This window comes from Vigna umbellata, chromosome 2 (assembly GCF_029865625.1).
Source record: "Vigna umbellata cultivar VRB3 chromosome 2, Vumbellata_1.0, whole genome shotgun sequence".
Classification (NCBI taxonomy): domain Eukaryota; kingdom Viridiplantae; phylum Streptophyta; class Magnoliopsida; order Fabales; family Fabaceae; genus Vigna; species Vigna umbellata.
Genome location: NC_142166.1, coordinates 26233993 through 26244021, shown reverse-complemented (window position 1 = coordinate 26244021; position 10029 = coordinate 26233993). Strand labels below are relative to the sequence as shown.

Below are 10029 nucleotides of genomic sequence, written 5' to 3'. Positions count from 1 at the left end.
TGAGAGTTCAAGATGAAGAAGTAAATTTTGATGTATTTAAAGCCATGACACATCCTAAAGATGATAAAGCATGTTTTCAACTTCATATACTTGATGAAGTTTGTATGGTGCAAGAAAGGATGGTACGTTATTCTTCTCCATTAGAGAAAACTCTTATTGATGCTTGTGAAGACTTGAATGAAGAAGAGGAGAAATTAATTGATGAATGTATGACGGATTTGGAGACATTGAAGGAGATTCAAGTCGAGGATGCTAAGTTTGAGACAATCGATACCAAAGAAGAAGTCCAAGCAAAGAAGTTAGAATTAAAGATGCTACCATCACATTTGAAGTATGTTTTTTTGGAAGAAGATGGAACAAAGCCAGTCATCATTAATAATTCTTTGCTTCCTAAAAAGAAGAAGAAAAGTTGGTAGAAATATTGAAAGCCAACAAAGAAGCTATTGGGTGGTCAATCTCAGATCTCAAAGGTATAAGTCCAACCTATTGCATGCACAGGATCTTTATGGAAGATGACTATAGGCCGAGTGCTCAACCACAGAGAAGGCTAAATCTTGTCATGAAGGAGGTGGTTAGAAAAAAAGTATTGAAGCTCTTAGAAGCTGGCATTATTTATCCAATCTCTGACAGTGAATGGGTGAGTCCAGTACAGGTAGTTCCAAAGAAAGGTGGGATGACAGTAATTTATAATGAAAAGAATGAACTTATTCCTACTTGGACTGTTACTGGATGGCGAATGTGCATTGATTACAGGAAGTTGAATAAAGCCACTAGGAAGGATCATTTTCCTCTTCCTTTCATGGACTAGATGCTGGAGAGATTGGCAGGTCAGGCTTTTCATTGCTTTCTGGATGGATACTCTGGATACAACCAAATTGTGGTACATCCAAAAGACCAAGAGACGACTGCATTCACATGTCCTTTTGGGGTCTTTGCCTATAGAAATATGCCATTTGGGTTATGTAATGCCCCAACAACATTTCAAAGGTGTATGCAGGCAATTTTTGCAGATCTCATAGAGAAGTGCATTGAACTCTTTATGGATGATTTTTCAAATTTTGGAGATTCTTTCCAAAGGTGTTTAGCGAATCTGTATATTGTCCTCAAAAGATGTGTTCAAACGAATCTTGTGCTTAACTCGGAGAAATGTCATTTCATGGTAACAAAAGGAATTGTGTTGGGGCACAAGATTTCTGCTAAGGGGATTGAAGTGGATAAAGCCAAAGTAGAGGTCATTGAGAAACCTCCTCCACTAACAAATGTGAAAGGAATCAGAAGCTTCCTAGGCCATGCTGGATTCTATAGAAGATTTATTAAAGATTTCTCAAAAATTGCTAAACCATTGAGTAATCTGCTGGTTAAAGATGCACCTTTTTTGATGGATGAAGAATGTTTGAAAGCCTTTGACATCTTGAAAAGTAAATTGGTGTCAACTCCAGTGATTGTAGCTCCAGATTGGAATCAGAATTTTGAATTAATGTGTGATGCTAATGACTATCCAATAGGAGTCGTGCTTGGTCAGAGAAAAGAGAAGATATTTCATATAATATATTATGCTAGCAAAGTTTTGAATGATGCACAACTTAATTATGCTACTACTAAGAAGGAATTCCTAGCCATAGTTTATGCTTTGGAGAAATTTAGACCTTATCTCATTGGGTCTAAGGTGATTATCTACACAGATCATGTAGCTATAAAATATTTGTTGACAAAGCCAGATTCTAAGTGATAACGGTTGAAAAACCGTTATTTTTATGCTTAAATTTGATACCAAAAGCAACCTTTAAGACTTAGAAACTAGCTTGAACTCATATTTTTGCTTTAGTTTTGAGAATAAGAGAGTTGAAAGTGAATTTAATGGTTTTGTGAAAGATTCCCTTGATTTTGTAGGCTAATTGAATGATTTGAAAGAAGAATTGAAATACCGAATGATTGGAGTGCTGAAAAGTCAACCAGAAACCAGAAAAGTCAACCAGTCAACCAGAAAAGTCAACCAGTCAACCAGAAAAGTCAACCAGTCAACCAGAATGCTGAAAAACCCATCAGAACGCAGAAAAAGTCTGACCGAGTGGCGCTGAGCGGAAAAATACCGCTGAGCGGCACTTTTCGGGTGCCGAAATCACCGCTGAGGGGCAAAATAGTAGCTGGGGGGCAAAATGGATCATGCGCTAGTACCGCTCAGCGGTAAAATACCGCTGAGCGCCATTCTAAGTGGGCTTGGACCGGTTTTCTTTTGTTTTTATGGGCTTGGACTTGTTTTATGTTATTTTTATGCCCTATTTAAGGACTTGCACGTCCTAGGGTTTGTATCTTTGGCTGGGAGGAAGCAGAAACACACTTTTCACCCCTTGGGGGTAGATTGGGAGATGGTGACTGCTCTCCTCTTCTCTTTCTCGGGTTTCTCTGTCTCTTCCATTCTTTCATTATTATTCATCTAGTTTCACCATGAATATGGTGAACTAAACCTTGTATGTTTGTTGGGGAATCAATGTAATCTTTTGAAGCTCTCATATATGGAATTTGTATTTACATCTTATATTTAAGACCTATGCTTTCTTTCATCATTAGTTAGGGTTTCTCCTCTTTGCTCAATGCTTGCTTTGTTTAACTCATTCAATGCATGATTATTGATTTTGTTGATACGAGAACGTACGGGGAAGTCTAGATCCAAGGAATTTCTCCCAATAGTATATTGGTTGCCTTAAGCTCCTGTGCTAAAAAAATTAATTATTAGAAATGCTAGGAATCGTATGAACTCGTAATTAGGGAGAAGCCTTCTTGAAAGGTAATTTAGAGAGTGGCATTAACAATGATGAAAAGAATGTTGAATTCCTAAAGTATATGAGAGTGGATAAGATGAAATTGATAACCCCAACAACATACTCATCCATATATTCCATTGAAGTGTTTGTATTTTGTTTTAGCCATTGATCAAACTCATGCATACATGTTTATTTTCTGTTTTGCATATTAAAATCCACTTATTTCGTTCTTAAGTCTTAAATAATCAATGAATCACATAACTAAACTAGGCCGTGAGTCCTTTGGGAGAACGATACTTGAAACGATTCGGTCACACTTGCCGATTGTTCAACAAGTTTGTGGCGCCGTATTTCGGTGGTCATAAATTTGTCATCAAGTTTTTGGCGCCGTTGCCGGGGACTCGTGGTTTAACTAGTTAATTTGTGTGATTATTAATTATCTTTGACTTTAATTTTGAATTTCTGTTTTTAATTTTCTGTTTTTATTTTTTCTGTTTTTATTTTATTTTATTTTATTTTATTTTGTTTTTTGTTTTTATTTTTTTTCGTTTTCTGTTTTTATTTTTTTTTTCTGTTTTCTGTTTTCATTTTTCTATTTTATGTTTTTATCTTCTATCTTGCTATCTTTTATCTTCTTATCATTTATTCTTTGTATCTTCTCTATCTTTTTTGTGCTAACAAATATTTTCTAGAGTTTTGTGCCTAATACTTGCAGGATGCAATTCGGTCAAGAATTTGACTATATGGGCACTCAATTCTTCCAAGGTCAACAAAGAAAGCAAGAGATCTCATCTTTTAGGCAAGGCATGGAAGAATCACTAGGTCATGCATGGGACAGATATAAAAGCCTATTAAGAAAGACTCTCACGCATGGATTTGACGAAGTGGGAGGTCTTGGTTCACAAACCAAGATGATGCTTGATGCCTCAGCAAGAGGAAACATTAAATGGAAAACTCCAGAGGAAGCAACAGAAATTATTGAAAATATGGCTACTAGTGATAATGAGCTCAACAGTGAAAGAGGAGCTCCTATGCAACAGAAAGGAGTTCTACAATTACAGACACATGATGCCTTGCTAGCACAAAATAAAATTCTAACTCAACAACTGGAGACTCTTACTAAAACACTTGCACAATTGCCTAAAGAGTTGAAAATTGCTGCACAGGTACAATCTCAGTTGTGTGAATTATGTGGAGGCGACCATATCAATGGTCAATGTGCCTTTCCAACAGAAGCCGTGGAGGATGTGAATTACATGACCAATCAATACCGCAAGGGAACTACAATCAAGGGTGGAAACCACACCCAAGCATTGGTCAAGGGCAAACTGGGCAAGTTGGTCAATTTAATAAGCAGCAGCAGCAACCCACCTTATAGCAGCAGATTTCTATGCTTAATGAAAGGTCCATGAGGATGGAAGACACTCTTAATAATTTCATACAGAAAACTGAGTCTACCCAAAAGAGCACTGAAGCTGCTATCAAGAATTTAGAGATTCAGATGGGTCAGATTACTGATAACGGTTGAAAAACCGTTATTTTTATGCTTAAATTTGATACCAAAACCAACCTTTAAGACTTACAAACAAGCTTGAACTCATATTTTTGCTTTAGTTTTGAGAATAAGAGAGTTGAAAGTGAATTTAATGGTTTTGTGCAAGATTCCCTTGATTTTGTAGGCTAATTGAATGATTTGAAAGAAGAATTGAAATACCGAATGATTGGAGTGTTGAAAAGTCAACCAAAAACCAGAAAAGTCAACCAGTCAACCAGAAAAGTCAACCAGTCAACCAAAAAAGTCAACCAGTCAACCAGAATGCTGAAAAACCAACCAGAACGCAGAAAAAGTCTGACCGAGTGGCGCTGAGCGGAAAAATACCGCTGAGCGGCACTTTTCGGGTGCCGAAATCACCGCTGAGGGGCAAAACAGCAGCTGGGGGGCAAAATGGATCATGCGCTAGTACCGCTCAGCGGTAAATTACCGCTGAGCGCCTTTCTAAGTGGGCTTGGACCGGTTTTCTTTTGTTTTTATGGGCTTGGACTTGTTTTATGTTATTTTTATGCCCTATTTAAGGACTTGCACGTCCTAGGGTTTGTATCTCTGGCTGGAACGAAGCAAACACTCTCTCTTCCACCCCTTTGAAGGAGGATCTTGGATGATGAGGCTTCCTCTTCACCTTTTTAGGGTTTTATCTTTCATTCTTTCATTGTAATTCATCTAGGTTCACCATGAATATGGTGAACTAAACTCTGTATGTTTGTTGGGGAATCAATGTAATCTTTTGAAGCTCTCATATATGGAATCTGTTTTTACATCTTTTAATTAAGACCTATGCTTTCTTTCATCATTAGTTAGGGTTTTTCCTCTTTGCTTAATGCTTGCATTGTTTAACTCATTCGATGCATGATTATTGGTTTTGTCGATACGGGCGCGTACGGGGAAGTCTAGATCCGGGGAATTTCTCCCAATATTATATTGGTTGTCGTTAAGCTCCTGTACTTATGAACTGATCATTAGGAATGCTAGGAATTGTATGAACTCGTGATTAGGGAGAAGCCTTCTTGAAAGGTACTTTAGAGAGTTGCATTAACAATGATGATTTGAATGTTGAATTCCTAAAATATATGAGAGTGGATAAGATGAAATTGACCCCCAACAACATATTCATACATATATTTCATTGAAAGTGTTTATCTTTTGTTTTTTTTTGCCATTGATCAAAACTTCATGCATACATATTTAATTTTCATCTTTTGCATATAAACAATCCAAATATTTCGTCTTTAAGTCATAGCTAATCAAGAAACCACACAACTAAACTAGGTCGTGAGTCCTTTGGGAAGAACGATACTTGGTCTTACCAAGTTTATTACTTGAACGATTCGGTCACACTTGCCGATTGAAAAACAGGTTTGTGACATCATATTTTGGTGTTCACAAATTTGTCCATCAAGTTTTTGGCGCCGTTGCCGGGGACTCGTGGTTTAACTGGGTTAATTTGTGTGATTATTGATTATCTTTGACTTTAATTTTGAATTTCTATTTTTATTTTTCTGTTTTTATTTTTTCTGTTTTTATTTTATTTTATTTTATTTTATTTTATTTTATTTTATTTTATTTTATTTTATTTTATTTTATTTTATTTTATTTTGTTTTCTGTTTTTATTTTTTCGTTTTCTATTTTTATTTTTTTATTTTTTTTATTTTTTTATTTTTTTTTCTGTTTTCTGTTTTCATTTTTCTATTTTATGTTTTTATCTTCTATCTTGCTATCTTTTATCTTCTTATCATTTATTCTTTGTATCTTCTCTATCTTTTTGTGCTAACAAATATTTTCTAGAGTTTTGTGCCTAATGCTTGCAGGATGCAATTCGGTCAAGAATTTGACTATATGGGCACTCAATTCTTCAAGGTCAACAAAGGAAAGCAAGATATCTCATCTTTCAGGCAAGGAATGGAGGAATCACTAGGTCATGCATGGGACAGATACAAAAGCCTATTAAGAAAGACACCCACGCATGGCTTTGATGCTGTGCAAGTAGTCCTAACCTTCCTTGGAGGTCTTGGTCCACAAACCAAGATGATGCTTGACGCCTCAGCAGGAGGAAACATCAAATGGAAAACTCTAGAGGAAGCTACAAAAATCATTGATAATATGGCTACTAGTGATAATGAGCTGAACAGTGAAACAGGAGCTCCTATTCAACAAAAAGGAGTTCTATAGTTGCAATCCAATGATGCCTTGATAGCTCAGAACAAGTTAATAACTCAACAATTGGAGAATCTCTCAAAGATACTTGAACAATTGCCACAAGAGTTAAAGACTGTTGCACAGGTACAATCCCAGTTGTGCGAATTGTGTGGAGGTGACCATATCAATGGTCAATGTGCCTTTCCAGTTGAAGCCGTAGAGGATGTAAACTACATGACCAATCAGTACCGTCAAGGGAGCTACAATCAGGGGTGGAAACCACACCCAAGTATTGGTCAGGAACAAAGTGGGCAAGCTGGACAAACTGGGAAATTTAACAAGCAACAGCAACAACCCTTTCTATCAGGAAGTTTGGATGACACCCTTCAACAATTTTTGAAAAATTTTGACGCTACTCAAAAAAGCATTGAAGAATCATGTAAAAGGATGGAGATGCAGCTTCACTACATTAGTCAGAGATTGAATGATGAGGTTAATACTGAAGTTAACCCTAAGGAGGAAGGGCAAGCCATTATCACTGAAAGTGACAAGATTCTTGATGAGAAAAAAATAGGGGGCGATGAGGAAAAGATAGAGAGAAAAGAAAAAGAAGAATTGAGTGAGAGAAATAAAGATGAAGAAAAAGAGAAAGAAGTGGTTGAGAGAGAAGAGAGAAAGAAAATTTGTGTGAAAATAAAGAAGTTGAAAAGAAAAAGAAAAGGGAAGAAAAAAATAAAAGAAAAGAAAAAGAGAAAATTTAGGGAGAGAAAAAGGAAGAAAAAGAAGATGAGAGGAAAGAAGAAGAAATCATATGAAAAATCACATCCTCATCTAAAGAAGAATCATAGGAAGGAAAAGAAATTCAAGTGCTTTATGGAAATCTTCAAGAAATTGGAGATTAAAGTTCCTATGATTGAGACATTGCAACAGGTTCCTGGTTTGATCAAATTTCTGATGAAGTTCAGTAGAAAGAAGAAAAAAGAAGGAACTTGAGCTTGGGTCAAGCTAGTGACGTTAAAAGAGCGCTTGCTGGGAGGCAACCCAGTGATTTAAGAACTTTTAATTTTTATTTTTTATTTTTTATTTTTTTTGTTTGGTGATGTAATTTTGAACTTTTGGGTATTTTTGTTTTTGTTATAAGTTTGTTACAGGGTTTACATCTACTGATGGATGTTAGGCGGAAGAGTATCTACTGAAGGATACTATGTTTGTATACACCTACTGATGGGTGTTGGTAAGAAAGATTTGCATCTAATGAAGGGTGCTGGAGGATTTTGGGTCAGGCTCGTGACGTTAAACAAGCGCTACCTGGGAGGCAACCCAGTTGATTGATTTTATCTGTATTGTTTGTTTTGATTCTCACTAGTGGAAAAATACCTTTCTATAACGAAGCTATTATAACGTATAAAAATTATCCGTCATACTAGGTTGACCGGTGGCAAGATGGTAATAAAAATAGGACATATTATAACGTAGTTTTGTAAATCAGTTATAATATGAAACGCGGTGGCAAACTTGTAAATAAGTGTCAAACATATTATAACGTAGTTTTAAAAATCAGTTATAATATAAAATGCGGTGGTAAACTTGTAAATAAGTTCAAAACCTATTATTGATGTATTATAACGGAGTTTTAGAAATCAGTTATAATATCTCTTCCTCTTTAATTTTTCACATTTCCCTCTCGCTAGATTTCATTCAAGTTCACTCTCATTCTTTTCTTCCGCTATTCGTCTCATCCCTCTCACTTGCATTTCTCGGCATCTCCGTCATCAGCCACATCATTTTCAGAACTTCAGCCACGTTGTGGAGCGTATTCCTTCGCTCGCTGTCACGCTTGGAGGTCTCATTTCATTTCCTCTCGCGCATTCGAGAGAGCACTTTCATTTCTCACATCAGAGAGCCTCACTCTCATTTCTCTCCATTTCGGTTTCCTGGCGTCTTCCTTCTCGAGAGACATCTCCTCGTCGCACGTCGTTCATCATCACGGCAAGGCTTCTTCACTCACAGAATCATCTCTATTTCCTCTATCCTTCATTTTTCACCGAATCATTCATAGAGCTAAATCCTCTGTTGGGGTTTCTTTTCCTTTTCACCATTTCCCTTCGATTCCACCGATTAAAACCTTGTTTTCACCATTAGAAACATTTTCCACCGATTCAACTTTGATTTACACCGATCAATCGGTCCAGAATAGGTTTCCTTCTTCTTCTAGGGTTTCTATCAAGTTTAATCCTTTGTTTCATGTTCTTCTTCGAGTTTTTGTCATATTTTCGCTACGTCTTCTCTTTGGAAGAAGCTTCGAGGATTCGCGTCGCACCTACAGTCATCTTCTCAGAGCTGCTCTTCCAACCGTAGTTATAGTTCACATTCTTCTCTGTAACACTTTTCCCCTCTTTACCCTGTTAATTTAGTTTTCATATTTATAGAAATTTTAATAAAACATGTTTGCTTTTATTATCATATTATGTAAAGTAATGAATGCTATTTTCACTGTTTTTATCTTTGTTTTAATTTTTCCATCATTTGCAGACCCCTACTTGAACACTGATGCGGGGACAATGTCTCCTTTCGAGCATGCAGAGGTTTTCGTCTTAGATGATAGCGGAGAGGTAAGCAAATGAAAATTTTCTACAACAAGATGACAGTCATTAGATTTTTTATTTCCTTCTAAATTCAATGGAAGGTTGAGGTTGTATGTTATGTTATACTTTCCCCTGCTCTTTTCATTTTCTCATTTTACTTCATAAGTGCAAGCTAAAACTTTTTGAGTCGTAGTAAAAGAGGATATCTGCAGTTTGTTTTCCTCTGAAGTTTTAGATTGCCATTTTCATTATTTTTTTTGTTTGTGGAAGCTTGAACTTGATCTTGGGAACTACGAACGATTTTTGGACATTAAATTAACTGGCGACAATAACATCACTACTAGAAAAATGTATCAGGTGAGCCAGATGTTTCTAATTGTTTTGTTTTGGATGTTTATAGTTTGTTATTGAGAAGGAGAGAAGAGGAGATTATGAAAGAGGAGAGGTCAAGCTCGGGCAGCCTTGGGGGAGTTTGTTGAGGTGGGGTAGCTTACTCGATCTTAGTATTTGTAAATTTTTTTGAAGTTTACCCAATTCGCATTGCTGATTGGAATTTATTTATTTATTTTTTAACCTGGGTATTTTAGTTAATCAATGCTTCATGTTAGGTATGTCCCATTGACACCCACCCTTAATGAAATGGATCTCTTCTGGTACAGAAAATGAAATGATCTTGAAATCTGGTTTTTACTTATGTTTGATTTGACTTATAAGGAGTAGAAACTTGATTTGGTTTAGGCATTAACACTTGGGTCAAATATGTATTGTTTAAGCAAAACTAGTGCAGTTGTCAAGACTTATGTAGAGCCATGTTAAGGAACTGTTTGACTAGTGATCTTATTATATATATAGTTGAAAAGAAGGTGATTGAAATTTTCAGTTACTTAAGTAAGATCTCACTTGAATCACTTTTTATTATAAATGATTTTCTTGCACACATAACACTTAAGTAAGATCTCACTTGAATCGCTTTATTATTTTTCTGAGTAA

The 10029-nt window shown here is 36.0% G+C and overlaps 1 long non-coding RNA gene across 1 annotated transcript; it reads left to right on the top strand.

The window, feature by feature from the left end:
- Positions 1 to 8131: 8131 nt before the first annotated feature.
- LOC148203704 (uncharacterized) lies at positions 8132 to 9441 on the top strand. The gene is made up of 3 exons (XR_015784250.1): positions 8132 to 8443; positions 8987 to 9066; positions 9310 to 9441. It is a non-coding gene; the product is annotated as an uncharacterized LOC148203704 (long non-coding RNA).
- Positions 9442 to 10029: the final 588 nt, after the last annotated feature.